This window comes from Canis aureus, chromosome 16 (assembly GCF_053574225.1).
Source record: "Canis aureus isolate CA01 chromosome 16, VMU_Caureus_v.1.0, whole genome shotgun sequence".
NCBI lineage: Eukaryota > Metazoa > Chordata > Mammalia > Carnivora > Canidae > Canis > Canis aureus.
Genome location: NC_135626.1, coordinates 60,152,386 through 60,166,850, shown reverse-complemented (window position 1 = coordinate 60,166,850; position 14,465 = coordinate 60,152,386). Strand labels below are relative to the sequence as shown.

At 48.0% G+C, this 14,465-nt stretch overlaps 2 long non-coding RNA genes across 4 annotated transcripts; one reads left to right on the top strand and one right to left on the bottom strand.

Annotated features, from left to right (window-relative positions):
* Positions 1 to 5,329: 5,329 nt before the first annotated feature.
* Positions 5,330 to 8,898, bottom strand: LOC144285406 (uncharacterized). The gene is made up of 3 exons (XR_013353682.1): positions 8,641 to 8,898; positions 6,722 to 6,863; positions 5,330 to 5,487 (listed from the first exon to the last, which is right to left on the bottom strand). It is a non-coding gene; the product is annotated as an uncharacterized LOC144285406 (long non-coding RNA).
* A 38-nt stretch (positions 8,899 to 8,936) lies between these two features.
* Positions 8,937 to 11,863, top strand: LOC144285405 (uncharacterized). 3 transcript variants are annotated; one of them, XR_013353680.1, is made up of 4 exons: positions 8,937 to 9,003; positions 9,529 to 9,673; positions 9,951 to 10,020; positions 11,508 to 11,863. It is a non-coding gene; the product is annotated as an uncharacterized LOC144285405 (long non-coding RNA). The 3 variants fall into 3 exon arrangements; XR_013353679.1 differs by having other exon boundaries at positions 8,947 to 9,016; XR_013353681.1 differs by lacking the exon at positions 8,937 to 9,003 and adding an exon at positions 9,026 to 9,345.
* The last annotated feature ends 2,602 nt before the right edge of the window (positions 11,864 to 14,465 follow it).

The window sequence follows — 14,465 nt, the reverse complement described above, 5'->3', positions numbered from 1 at the left end:
AGCTCCTTCCTCCTTCCCAGACGGAAAGGACTTAAGGGCTTCGGGGGGATGGAGGAGGCTCAAAATCAAAAGAGCCTGTGATCCTGAGACATCAAGAGTAAGATCTCTTCGGAACGCCCCGGTGGCTCAGCGGTTGAGCACCTGTCTTCAGTGCAGGTCATGATCCTAGAGACCTGGGATCGAGTCCCGCGTCGGGCTCCCTGCAGGCAGCCTGCTTCACCCTCTGCCTGTGTCTCTGCCTCTCTCTCTTTGTGTCTCCCATGAATAAATAAATAAAATCTGGGATCCCTGGGTGGTGCAGCGGTTTGGCGCCTGCCTTTGGCCCAGGGCGCAATCCTGGAGACCCGGGATCGAATCCCACGTCGGAGCCTGTTTCTCCCTCTGCCTGTGTCTCTGCCTCTCTCTCTCTCTGTGACTATCATAAATAAAAAATAAAAAATAAATAAATAAATAAAATCTTAAAAATAAATAAATAAAATCTTAAAAAAAAAAAAAAAAAAAAAGAAGAAGATCTTGGAATGCCAGATGAGTATTCCATAAAGCCCTGACAGTTTGGGGTTGGCTTTTTGCAGGGGCTACCACTCCCCTAACACACACTAATGTCTTTCCATAGAGATTTCATGAGAAACAGTCTGAAGAAGGTGAGCGTGCCATTGGTCGGTGGACTGGTGTAGATTAAGGGGGAGAGAACCAACACCCAAGGCTGAGAGCTCAGTTAGGAACTAGCGTGGGATTGCCACATGAAGTGCCGTGGGGAGGCATGGCATCCCGTTCCTGCCTCTGCTTCGTGGCAAAATTCATGGAAAACACACAAGTAACGATGACTGTTTTCATCTTTGCTTATTGCATGCCAGACATTATGCTGTGCACTTTATGGACGTGGCCTCATTTAATACCTTTAGTTCTTATTTCAATTTTGTTTTATTTTATTTATTTACAGAGAGAGGGGAAGAAGGGAGGCAGAGGGAGAGAGAGAATCTTAAGCAGACTCCATGCCCAGCATGGAGCCCATCAAGGGGCTTGATCCCTCAACCCTGAGATCATGACCTGAGCTGAAATCAAGAGTTGGACACTTAGGGCAGCCCTGGTGGCTCAGCAGTTTAGCTCCTGCCTTCAGCCCAGGTCATGATCCTAGAGACCCGAAATCGAGTCCCACGTCCGGCTCCCTGCTGGGAGCCTGCTTCTCCCTCTGCCTGTGTCTCTGCCTCTCTCTCTCTCTTTCATGAATAAATAAATAAAATCTTAAAAAAAAAAAAAAAGAGTTGGACGCTTAACCACTGAGCCACTCAGGTGCCCCTAGTCCTTTTTTTTTTTTTTTTTCCCTAGTCCTTATTTAAAATTTTATCTTGCAGGGATCCCTGGGTGGCTCAGCGGTTTGGCTCCTGCCTTCAGCCCAGGGCGTGATCCTGGAGACCCTGGATCGAGTCTCACGTCGGGCTCCCTGCATGGAGCCTGCTTCTCCCTCTGCCTGTGTCTCTGCCTCTCTCTCTGGGTCTCTCATGAATAAATAAAATCTTTTAAAAAACCCCACCAAACTAGGGGTGCCTAGTGAGTGCATAGTCACTCAGTAGAGCACGTGACTCTTGATCTTGGGGTCGTGAGTTCAAGCCACATATTGAGCATAAAGCTTACTTTAAAAAAGTTAAAAATAAAAAATGCTTTAAAACAAATGAATCCATGCCTTTCAGAAGGCAATTATGTAATATCAGTCTTAGAACAAACAAAACGTGCCAGTCTTACACCCTATCCCTCCTCTCAATTTCTACTCCTGAAAGCAACCAATATCAAGTCCTTCAGCTGTTTCTTCTGCCATTTACCTTCATATTTCTAAAAAAAAAAAAAAAAAAAAAGCTTATTCTCTTCCTTCTTTTTCTTTTTTAAGATTTTATTATTTATTCACGAGAGACACACATAGAGAGAGAGAGGCAGAGACACAGGCAGAGGGAGAAGCAGGCTCCATGCAGGGAGCCCAATGTGGGACTCCATCCCAGGTCTCCAGGATCACGCCCTGGGCTGAAGACAGTGCTGAACCTCTGAGCCACCTGGGCTGCCCTATTCTTTTCTTTCTTGATTTTTCTATTTTAACATCATCCCCACTTTAGAAGATTTGGCTCTTCTCCACCAAATCCTGCTATCCTATATATTTTCCCTCCCTTAGATGTGTAAGATTTCAATAGCAGGGTTAGAGGTAAGTTTTCTAGACAGGCAAAATACACATAGCAACAGTTATGATAGTACATAGGTTATCCTAGAGGGTTAGAAGGAAATGAAGCTAGAGTAGTAGCCTGGAACTAGAGCATGAAGAGCCACCAGGCTGGGGAATTAGAACTTAATCTAGTGCACAGTAGGGAGCCATTGAAAGTTTTATGCAGGGGAGGGGATGTACGAGGGGATGCTTATCCAGGCAGCACCACTGTAGGCTGGATCTGGGGATGCTTATCCGGGCAGCACCACTGTAGGCTGGATCTGGATCGAGCAAGGATCATATGAGAGTCCAGGTAATTGACCATTTATGCATTCATTCATCCATTCATTTATCCTATCAACTTCCTCATTTACATTTACATATTGGCCGTTGGTAATGCTCCTCTCACCCACTAGACTGTACTTCCCACCGGAGCAGAGACTGCTTGTTCTTTGCTTGCTGCTCTACCGGCACTCACAAAGTGTCTGGCAGCCTGTAGATGTTGTGCAAATGTTTGTGGAAGGGAGGAAGGACAGATGTTGAGAATGTGGAGATTAAGTAGGGTGGTGGCCATGATGAAAGACTTGGAGGCATTTTCAAGAGAGACATGAATCTTCCCACTAATGGGAGGGCAGCCAAAGCGACTCTGATGACAAGCCAGCCATTGATAGAGTGGCAGTGCCAGGAGCAGGGATGGGGGCATTTGAAGGGGTGAGTTAACACTTAGATGATAGTTCACCTTTAATAATGTTTGAGTACGCAAATCACCAACCACATTCAGTCTCCTATTAAAGTCAACCCAAGGAAGTCTCAACCTGGTTTCAACCAAGAGATTTCCTCACCTTGCTAGCCCAGTGCTGTGGCATTAAGCTCAGCCGCCCGCTGTGTTCCCACAGGGGCTGAACTTCCACTGGTGTCCTTTTGGCCATTTTATTAAGTGTCCAGCTGTTTCCATGTGAGCAGAATCATGTCTAACTGGTTCACTACTGTATCCCCAGTGTGTGGCACACAACAGGGACTCAATAAATATTTGTTGGATGAATGAATGGTTTTCTGTACCAGTCATTACTGGTTTACCTCTGCCTGTGGGCGTCAAGGAAGGTATCATCAAGAGATGACATCGGACCTAGGGAGCAGGGTGAGTATCGGTGGGGGGCAGGGGGGTGCCAAGCATTCCAGCTCAGAGTTCCATGTATGTACAGGTGGGGAAGCCAGTTTGGGAAACGGAAGCAGATTCCTCCTGGCAGTTTGGATAATGGAAATACTTCTGACCTCAGATACTCAGCCACAATTCTTGCTAAAATCAACAGAATGAATAATTAGAGGAGCAAGGCCAGAGAGAAATCCACAAGCTCGGTGCAGCTGCCTAAACCACAGATTTCAATCAGTTGATGCAGTGGAAACAAGAGCAGGTTTACCTGGAGCCTGTCACAATGTGTGCCAACCTTCCAGGACATGAGTGTACTTCCCTCCTGCTGGGGACAGGTCTTGCTCTTAGACCCAGAGGAGGAAGCTCACGAGGCTCCTTGACTTGTTGACTCTCCAAGTCACCTCTGGGGAATGCAGCTTTTGTGTTGGAAAGCGTGGCTCTGGGAATTATCACTGAAATCTCTCTCACCCATAGCAAGGCATCAAGGGTCCGTGAGAAGAACGGAAGCAGGATTCCAACATCAATGAAAGGAGGTCATCTTCCTCTGAGGAGGCTGCTCCAGGTACCCTGTGAACCTGTTTCTTGCAGGGGTGCCACCCATGTTGAGCTCCATAAGCCAAAATGCACAGATTCTGGTGTGTGTGTGAATGTGTGTGTGTGTGTAGCCAGAGTGAGAAAATTAAAAAAAAAAAAAAAAGAAAAACCCAAACCTGATAAAATTCAGATGTTGCCAAAACTCTAAATTTGGCATCTGGTGTGATCAGGAGTCGGCCAAGAGGCCCTGGGTGTTCATCTTGCAGAGCCTGGGCAGGGTTCCCAGCTGCCAGTTGTCAGACCATGGGTAAATGTGATACTGGAACAGGGGAGAAGCTGGAGAACAGAGTTCCCACCCTATTCTCTCATAGCAACCACTTGTTTGTTTATTTTTGTTTATTCCTTCCAACTAGAAAGTAATACACTCTCTTTATGAAAAATGGCAGAAAATATAGAAAGATAGAAAGAAGAAAAATATCACATTGTCTCACTCCTCAAAGATTATGTTAACATTTAAAAGTACTTCTTTCCAGACTCCTATCTTAGCATAATTTAAAAAAAATCATAGACATGTTCATGCTCTATGAATTGTTTTTGAATTACTCTCTGGGGAAAAGCGAAACATGTTTAGTCTAGAAGTAAGAAACTTTTTCACATTATAAATTTTCATGTTAGTACAATAAACTCTATAAAAACCATCCTAATAGCAGACACACTGTTTTATCAAATGAATTTGCCATAATTTACGTAATGAATCTCCTCCTAGAGGCAAAAGGGTCTTAGATCTAAGTCCTTGCCGCCGCCACTGGGACCTGGGAACTCTTGGTCTGCTTTAGTGCTGTGGCTGTAAGGATGCATTTAGAGGGGTCAGCCCTGTTTATAGAAAAAGTATCTCCCCTTGCTTCCTTCCACCTGTTTAATGATTGAAGTTTACCCCTGAAGAACAGATTTTAGTAACTGCTGCATTTATTTGGGGAAGTCTTGTTTCTGTTAGTCATCGTTGTCTTCTTCTTCTTCTTCTTCTTCTTCTTCTTCTTCTTCTTCTTCTTCTTCTTCTTCTTCTTTTGTTTCTTTTTAAAGTAAACTCTATACACAATGTGAGGCTGGAACTCCTGACCCTGAGATCAAGACTTGCACATTCTACTGACAGAGCCAGCCAGGCACTGCCCCTTCAGTCTTCTTTTTTTTTTTTTTTTTTTTTTTCTCAGTCTTCATTTTTAAAGCAGCATCAGCCTTCAGCCTAGGTCGTGATCTTGGGGTCCTGGGATTGAGTCCCACACTGGGCTCCCTGAAGGGAACCTGTTTCTCCCTCTGCCTGTGTCTCTACCTCTCTCTGTGTGTGTGTGTCTCATGAATAAATCTAAAAAATCTAAAAAATAAAAATTGTTTTAAAAGATTTTATTTATTTATTTATTTATTTATTTATTTATTTATTTATTTATTTATTTATGAGAGACAGAGAGAGAGAGAGAGAGACAGAGAGAGAGAGGTAGAGACACAGGCAGAGGGAGAAGCAGGCTCCATGCAGGGAGCCCGATGTGGGACTCGATCCGGGGACTGCAGGATCACGCCCTGGGCCGAAGGCATGTGCTAACCCGCTGAGGCACCCAGGCATCCCCTAAAAAAAATAGAAATTAAAAAAGGTGAAATAGTGAATTGGTTTTCTTTTTCTTTTCTTTCTTTTTTTTTAAGGTTTGTTTATTTGAGAGAGAGCACACAAGCACAAGGGGGGAGGTGCAGAGGGAGAGAGAGAATCCCCAAGGAGACTCCCCACTGAGCAAGGAGCCCAATGTGAGGCTTCATCCCAGACCCTGAGACAATGACCTGAGCTGAAATCAAGAGTCAGATGCTCAGCTAAATGAGCCACCGAGGCGCCCGGGGTTGGTTTTCACAAAACGAGTCAAATTCAAGCAGTTTGCTGTTGCCTTTGGGAGCTTCAGCCAAGAAGGGAGCCCTTTCTTCTGGGTACTCATGGACACCAAGTGCCTTGCTCACGATGGCTGTGTTGCCTGTGTGGCTGACCCTGTTGTGGCAAAAGATACCCATTGGGTCGGAAGCGTGCCCAGGGTCCCCTTCTGAGCCAGGAAGCCTCAGTTTACTGACTGCTCCTTCAAAATCCAGCTTTCTTCTCCAGCTCTTCAGGGAGGACATGCTGCTTGACCTTGGAGACAAGGTCTCCCAGGGTGAGATATGACCTTGGAAAGCCCAGGGACACTGCAGTTGCCAATGGAGCCATGCAATGGGAAACCACATTAGGACCTGCGCTCCCCAGCCCCTGGCTACACCCCCAACTCATGGAGCAGGAGAAAATGTCCCCCCGAACCCCATAAATGACAAGCCCAGGCTCCTTTGTCCAAAGACCTGTGTCCAAAGGTCCAAGACACTTTCCTCAGCCGTTCGGGCACAACTGGGCCTTTGTGTGATGGGGTCCATCGTGGCTCCTAATTGGCAGTGTAAACAATGGGCCTCTGTGTTTGTTCCCAGAAGACAACAGTGTTCTGGAGCGATGACACGTGTTCTCAGTGTAAAAAAAAAAAAAGAAAGAAAGAAAAGAAAAGAAAAGAAAAGAAAAGAAAAGAAAAGAAAAGAAAAGAAAAGAAAAGAAAAAGAGGAACGGTGCCTGACATTCCAGCAAAAACCTCTTTGGAGAATCCTGTACTTCTCACTAAAAGACCTTGTTGTACATCGTCCAGATGGTTGCAGCAACAACCTCCTGCCACTCAGCAAGCCACGGAGGCCACAGTCCCTCTGTGGGAACTGTGTGCGTGCAGGAGATGCCCGGGTGTGCGGTGCCAAACATGGCAGTGATTAGTGTCTTGAACGATTTTATTGGGCTTGATTAAGGGCCTTACCTGCCTCTAAGTACCTCCATCCTGAATCCAACTCAAGCTGAATAGAGCAGCCATCAGGAAGAAAACAAGCCTCTCCTCTATACGAAGGGCCCGGGGGGCCTTTGGCTAGGGGCAGTGTGCACAGCTTTCTGTCCCCAGAATCCTGAAAGGGGGAAATGGGAAGGCACCTGTGACTTGACCATTGGCACAGGTAGGGCCAGCTCCTGTGCTGTTTAGGGTAGAAACTTCAAGGTGGGGAGTCCTGAGGTGCATCCCTGGGCTGGGATGCCCCTCACCCCCCACCTTTCCTTCCCTCCCTCTGGATCCTGACTCTGGCAGCTAGTGAGGCTGAGAGCAGCCCCAGGCCAGCAGCCATGCCTGTGCACTTGCTGTATCGGTCAAGGTTCTGCAGAGAAACAGAACCAAGGGGAGAAAGAGAGACACAGGCAAAAAGAGGGATATATAGAAACAGTGAGAATAAAAGGGAGGGGGAGGAGTGAGGACCAGGAGGGGAGGACGAGGGGAGAGGGAGAGGGATTTCTAAGAATTGACTTAGGCAGTTTTGGGAGGCTTGCGAGTTTGGAATTTGCAGGGAGGCTGCAGGCTGGAGACCCAGGGAAGAGTTGAATTAGAGTCTTAGGTCCAAAGACAAGTCCAGAAGCAGAATTGCTTCTTCCTTAAGAGGGCCTCAGGTTTTTTTTTTTTTTTTCCTCTTAACTGATCAGATGAGGCTTATTTACATTAGGGGGGGGGGGTGTAAACAGCTCTTCTCCAAGCCTACTGATTTAAATGTTAATTGCATCTAAAAAAATCTGATAAGGAACTTCACGGCAACATCTAGACTGGCATTTGGCCAAACAATTGGATATCATAGTGGAGCTGAGCCAACCTGTAAAATTAACCATCACAGCTGCCTAGGTGCCCAAGATGGTAACACATGGTAGGTGCTCACTCTGTATTTGCGGATTGCACAAACGAGCATCCTAGGATTGCCCTTACCTTGTCCCTGGTCCTGCTTTCCTCTCCAGCACCTACTCCCATCTGACATAAGTTTACATAATTATTTGCTGTTGCCTGTCCTGGATTTGTGTCTGTTTTGTCATCAGGGCCCAGAGGAGTGTCTGGCACATAGTAGGCACACAGTAGGTCTTTGCAGAATGAATACATTGAAAAAAAATAGGGGGATGCCTGGATGGAGGGGGATGGTTGAGTGTCTGCCTTCAGTTCGGGTCCTGATCCCAGGATCCGGGATCGAGTCCTACATCGGGCTCCTTGTGGGGAGCCTGCTTCTCCCTCTGCCTGTGTCTCTGCCTCTCTCTGTGTGTTTCTCATGCATAAATAAATAAAATCTTTAAAAAAAAAAGGATCCATACCCAACATGGGGGGACCTGTGGGACTGGCTTAGGTCCTGTTCCTGGGGAGCTCGCCCTGTTAGCCTAAGTCACTTTTAAAGCACTTTGCCCAATATGGTCATTGGATTGTAGGATTTTTCCTCCAACACCAAGGCTGTGAGACTCTGGAGGGCTGGGCTGTTGCAGCTATCTTGGCTTCCCAGCACCTGGCACAGAGCCTGGAACCAACCAATGAGCTCAGTAAAATGCAAAATGATTGAATGAATCAGTCGACAGCTTCATCATTAATTCCTCACCACCTTTTGTATTCCTGACAGTCAGCAAATGGCCATTTCAACCTTTGCCTCTCATCTCTTCCCCACAAGGAGTGAATATAATTTGACTCTCAGTGCCATTCTGGGGACGCTGATGTCGTCTGGCCACTTTATAGTCTCTCCTCGTTGTCTTCACCCTCCTACAGCCAAGGGTTGGGAGGCTTTTAACTGAGCCTGTCCATCGCCTCCGTAATCCAGCCGTGGGACCTCTCCTGGTTTAGAGGGATTTATGGACACCCACCCACTACTCACGGAGTGTTAGAGCAATACAGACCCATTAGATGGTCATTCAGAGAGAGATTAAAATAATGAAGGTGAGAATACAGTGAAGCCCGTGTCCTGTTGGAACTCCATTAATCATCATTTGCAGCTTAAAGAAAGAGTTATCATCCCAGCCCATTAAAGAAAGTTGTCAATTAGGCACGATGGGAGATCTCAGAAAATTGTTCCCTGAAGAGAATTTTAGGAGGGCACATCCACATCCCTGTGATGAATTTATCACCAGAGAGCCCAGTGTGGTTCCCTGGGTGAAGCTGGGAAGATCTGGAATGCCAAACAGAATGCCTTGCTCACTATGGTTCCAAGGATAACCAGAGAGGGAGACTGAGGCAGTCTCAGGAAATCAAGGGTCACCAGGGTGGGTTCCTGAGGTCTGATCACCCACTTTTTAAAGAATTACCTCCTATATCCAATGTGAAATGTAAAAATGCTTCTGGTTCTATTTTTATAATGGCATCTATTTGAAAAGCAGACCATTACAAAATGATTAAATAGATCAGTGTACATCGTTCCAATGTCATCTTATGCAACTGTTAAATGGTTATGAAAGCTGTAGTTTTAATTGAAAAAAAAAAGACATTAAATATATAGGTAAGGTGACTACAGCTATAAAAGAAGGGTCTACATAGAGAAAAAAGACTGGAACAAAAAGCACCCCTAAAATGCTAGCAGTTATTGTCTTTGAGTGGTGAGATTTTTGGTAAGTATTTGGGGGTTTTATAATTTCCTGTGTTCTCAGAAGACTCTATACTGGGTGAGTGTGGATCGGCACAGCCCCTGCCAGCCGCAGCAGGAATCAGTGGTTTTGTGGCACAGCTCTACTCTTCCTTTGGTGACAATAGCCACCCCAACTTTTACTTAAGGACCTACCCATTTCTTTTAGATGACTGACGGTGAGATGACGACGATGATGGTGGTGATGGTGATGATGGCATGTCCCAGTGAACCACTGGATTGAATCAACACACCTCATCCTCCCAGTCATAGGCTCTGCTCTGGTCCTGAGATGGGTATCTGATCAAGGAAAGGCAAGCAAGCTCAACAAGTCACTATTCCACTATTTTTATTTGAATTACCAGGAAACCAGACTCCTCCCCAGTGGATATGAAACTGAGAGCATCTCAGGGAGAGTAGGGCTGGGAATGGAGCCAGTGGAGGGAAGCCAAGAGGACAGCAGCAAGTTCTGATAACGTTGTCTGGGCTCCTGCATCAAGCCACATCTGAAACCAGCCCTGCCTTCAGCCTTGGGAGCTATTACATTTTTTTGTGCTTAATCTCGTTGGGTTCATTTTCTGTCATTTGCAGCTGGAAGCGTGCTTTCCAGTATACTTGAAGAGCCTTCTGTCCTGCTGGGGACACAGACAGGTGACTGCAGGTGAGCATAGGACCTGAGGATAGGAGTGCTGAGCCTCTACTCGTGGGGCTTGGAGGAATGGGAGCTTGAGCTGATTCTTTTTTTTTTTTTTTTTTGAGACTTTATTTATTTATTCATGAGAGACACAGAGAAAGGCAGAGACATTGGCAGAGGGAGAAGCAGGCTCCCTGCAGGGAGCCTGATATGGGACTAGATCCTAGGACCTCGGGATCACAACCTGAGCCAAACGCAGATGCTCAACCACTGAGCCCCCCAGGTGCCCCTTTTGGGCTGCTTTTTGCACGAGTGGATTGAGTGAAGCCTGAGGAGCTATTCGTATCTTGGGGTGCTTCGAGCACTGGGTGCGAAGCAGCTGGGGCAGGGCTGAATCACGGTGGCTCTAGAGGCCCTGTGGGAAGCACAGATGTGGGCCGCAAATACTGGAGTCTGCACTGAGGCCTTCCAGAAAGCGCCCGCATTTCCTGAGTAGCAGAGTGGAAATGTTGGTTCTCCATGGGGAAGGGAGTGCTCCCCAAGGAAGGCTGTGCTTTACTGTTGTCTGGTTCCAGACCGCCAGATCAAGCTTCCAGGAGGGAAATCGGGGGACAAAATGCAAACCTATGGGACGACTGGGTGGCTCAATAGTTAAGCTTCTGCCTTTGGTTCAGGGATTCAGGGAGTGATCCTAGAGTCCCAGGATTGAGTCCCACGTCGGGCTCCCTGCATGGAGCCTGCTTCTCCCTCTGCCTGTGTCTCTGCCTCTCTCTCTCTCTATGTGTGTGTGTGTGTCTTATGAATGAATAAATACAATCATTTTTTAAAAAAAGCAACCCCCCCACAAAAAACCCCAAAATGCAAACCTAGCACTAAACCACCCAGGGAGGAAATTCCACAGTGAATTTAGGGGGTTTGGGATTCGGAAGGACATATACTTGCAGATGAGAGCTGGGCAGGGGAGGGGCGCTTGGGGCTGAGTAGCAGGATTCTATTTTTCTTTCTGCTCCTGGTAAGAATGTATTTGCAATAGAAATACCACTCAATAAATAAGTCAATAATGAATAAACCATCAAATACTGCTTGGGGTTCCTACTGACAGTTGGGAAGAGAAGCAAGTTCAAGCAGATCATCAAAAATAATGCTAAGGAGGAGGCTCCAGCTGCAGGAAGAAGGGACGGGCACCTGATTGATATGCCACAGGGCCTGGAGGTTGGGGCTGGGTGGGTGGTGGGTGGGTGGAAACACCACTGGCAAATACCCAGCAGAAAAGAGGGGCTGGCTAGATGCAAACAGGTCAGAAGGGAGGCCTCTCCACAGAATAAGCCCCAGGAAGATCTGGGGATTAGGACCTGCGGTGACTTCCTAAGGGACACTGCTCAAGTGCCTCAGTTTATTGAAAATTGGACTGTGTGAATAAAAAAAGAAAAGAAAATTGGACTGTGTGAAACAGGGTCAAATTAAGGGACCTTTCTCAGCAATTACCTGAGGGGCCTCTTCTCTCTAATTCCCAGGATTGCACAGTTAGAACAACCCCCATTGTTCGTCCTGGCTTGGAAGGTGCTCGAATCAAAGCGCCAAGTTTATCTGATGTTCTCTGAAGTGGTTAATCTACGGAGCAGAGAGCGAGTGATGAAAAGGTGCTCTATTAGGTTAATTGCTGATGCAAAACAAAACAAAACAACATACCGACCCCCAACCAACCCCCCCAAAAACAAAACAACATACCGACCCCCCCAACCAACCCTCCCCCAAACGTATTTGAAAACAGACACAATGGACGGTGCAAATAAAAATAAAATTGTGCTCCCTTCCCTGCCCACCTCCCCCCCACGCCCCCAGTTTCCTTCCTCATAAATCAGTGTGGTTAAAAGTAAGGTGACCAGGTTGTGTTAAGTCTTTCCAATAACAAACCAGAGAAGTCCACACCTGTCTGCGAGCTCACTAGGGAGTTCAGACCACCCCAGGTGACGCTCACCTTGTAAGCCTCAGGGATGACCTTGAACGCAATTTATCCCCCCTGCTCTGTTCCCACTCACCACGATTGTAAGAGGTCCCTTAGCTGGCAGGTCTCTCCTGACCTGGATGGTAAGACGAGCTTCCATTTGGAGAACGTTCGAAAGTGAAGCAAATGTTTATTTTCAAGTGGAGAGAATATAGTATTAGAGGGTAGGATTATCGCCCTTCGTGTCTGTTTCTCTTTTTCTCTTTCTTGCCCTTTCTTTCCTCTCCTCCCTCCGTCAGCCATCCCCTCTGAGCTTGTAGAACATTCTCTCAAGTGTTGTTCTCCAAATGACGAAGAAGCACGTATTCAGGGTTTGGAAAACTGGAAAGGACACCACGAGTAAGAGGGTGTGGAGGGGAGCGTGGCGACACCAGACATGCAGGAGCCCCGAGAGGAGGCCCAGAGAAAGGAAGGTGCGACATCTCAGAGTTCTCGAGGATGCTCCGCTGCTGGCTTGTCCCCAGTTGTGGGCAGGTGGCTGTCGGGGATCGTGCGCCGCTACAGGAAGCCTTGGCTTAGAGGGGTGGTCTTCAGAATGCAAGTGGAGACCCACCAGGGGTGGAGCCCGGGGTGTGGGCTGTGAAAATTCGAAATAGAAAAATAGAATAGAAGGGAAGACATCGGCATGCAAGGCCCACGGGAGGCTGTGCTTCAGGGCCTTTTAGTTACTTATCTACACGAATGCGTGTACAGGATGGGACGGGGTTAGGTGCATGGTGTGATCTACTCATTGTGGATCTTGGTGTTCAAGGCTGGAAAGGCGCGGGCCCTGGGAGCCCAGACAGAAGGACATTGCCAGTAAGATGCAACACTGGAGAACCTAGGGCTGTAAGCCGGATTCTTTGGGGAGTGGGGGAAATAGATTTCTGGCTCCCGTAGAACATTCCAGAAACATCTTGATCATCAGCCTTCCCCCCCCCCCCCAACAATCTGGGGAGGCTTACCCCACCCCCTCCCTGTGGTGATGAGGCTGGAGAGGAAGGATAGGCACAAAGTGTAGCAGCGAAAGCCCACTGTGCTCCCTGTGGGCTATGTGGGCTGTAGGGATTGGGTTCTGGAAAGGGACAGGGTTGACATGGGTTCGACTCTGGAGAGGCGATTCCAGGCTGAGGGTGGTTGGGTCAGGGGTGGCCCAGGGATCCCCGTATTCTTGCTGCTGTACACTTGCCTGCCTGGACCTCTCCCCCCACCCCCAAGAGCCATGGGCAAGCTGCAGGCCCTGCTGCCTGCATGCAGGCCTGGGGCCAGCGGTGGGAAGAGGTGTTTGGCCGGGGGTGGTGGTGAGGGGCGCTTTGGAGTCCTTCAAAGCCCCTCTGCCAGGCTGGTCACAGGCTGACCCTGCCTCCTTCCTGAGGGTGGGAAAGAATGTGCCCAAATAGAAGAGAGACCCAACATCCCTGGGAAGGAAGGCGGAGTCTGACCGCAAAAGGGATGCGTCTGTCCCCTCAAGCTTTTCATGGGACAAGGAAGGGGTTGGGGCTGTAAGTCTCCACGGATCTCTGTGGTGATCAGAGGCAGACAGCTCAGTGGGGAGCGTCTCCGTCTCTGCTGAGTAACCACCCACCCCATGGCCTTTGGTGTGGGAAGTCCCACTGCCTCTAGAAAGCTTCCACAACTGCCTGAGTGGAACCCCATTCCCCCTCCAGCCAAGCGCCATTCAGGACTGGCCCCACCGTGTGTGAGTGTGTGAGTGTGTGTGAGTGCGCCCGCACATGTACCCAGAGAAAGCCTTCGCTGGGCAAAAGCAAACAGGAAGAGTGCAAGGACATCTCTGTGTTATATTCTCCAATGACCCTTTTAAATATATGACAAACAGTTAAAACAAAAGCCCATTTAGCTTTTATGCCTGTGATTCTCGGTATCCATTCCAGTTAATTACAGTGATTTAAAAACATCTGCATTTAATAAAGAACCTTCTTTTCCTCCTGTTCTCAGTCCACCCCCCCACCTGATCTTTCTTCAGGCCATTGGGCTAACGCAGTAATTACCATCTCTGCCAGCCCAAGCCGGAGCCATCGGTGGTGTCAGAAGACCATACTTCTTTGGGAGGGAGGCCTGGAGAGCAGTGAGACTTGGGGGAAGGGGGAAGGGGGAGGAAGAGAGAGGAGGGAGGGAGGAGGAGGAGAGGAGAAAAGAAGGATGGAAGGAAGGGGTGAAGGAGGGAGTGGGGGAGGAGGGAGGGAGGGAGGAGGAGAGGAGGGAGTGAGGGAGGATAGAAGGAAGGGGAGAGGAGGAGGGAATGGGGAGGAGGGATCCTGGCAGGCCTTCTCTCTAGCAGAGGATCCTGGGCTGAGAGGGTTCAAATCTGGGATTAGGAAATGGCAATATTCCAAATCTTTCATTAATTCTGGGCCTTAGGACTGTTTATTTGACAAAAGGGGAGACTAAGGCAAGGCAGGGGACTTCCTCATGACCCCAGATCTTCCTTTGCTTCAGGAAGGGGGCTGGGGGTGGAGAGAGAAGGATG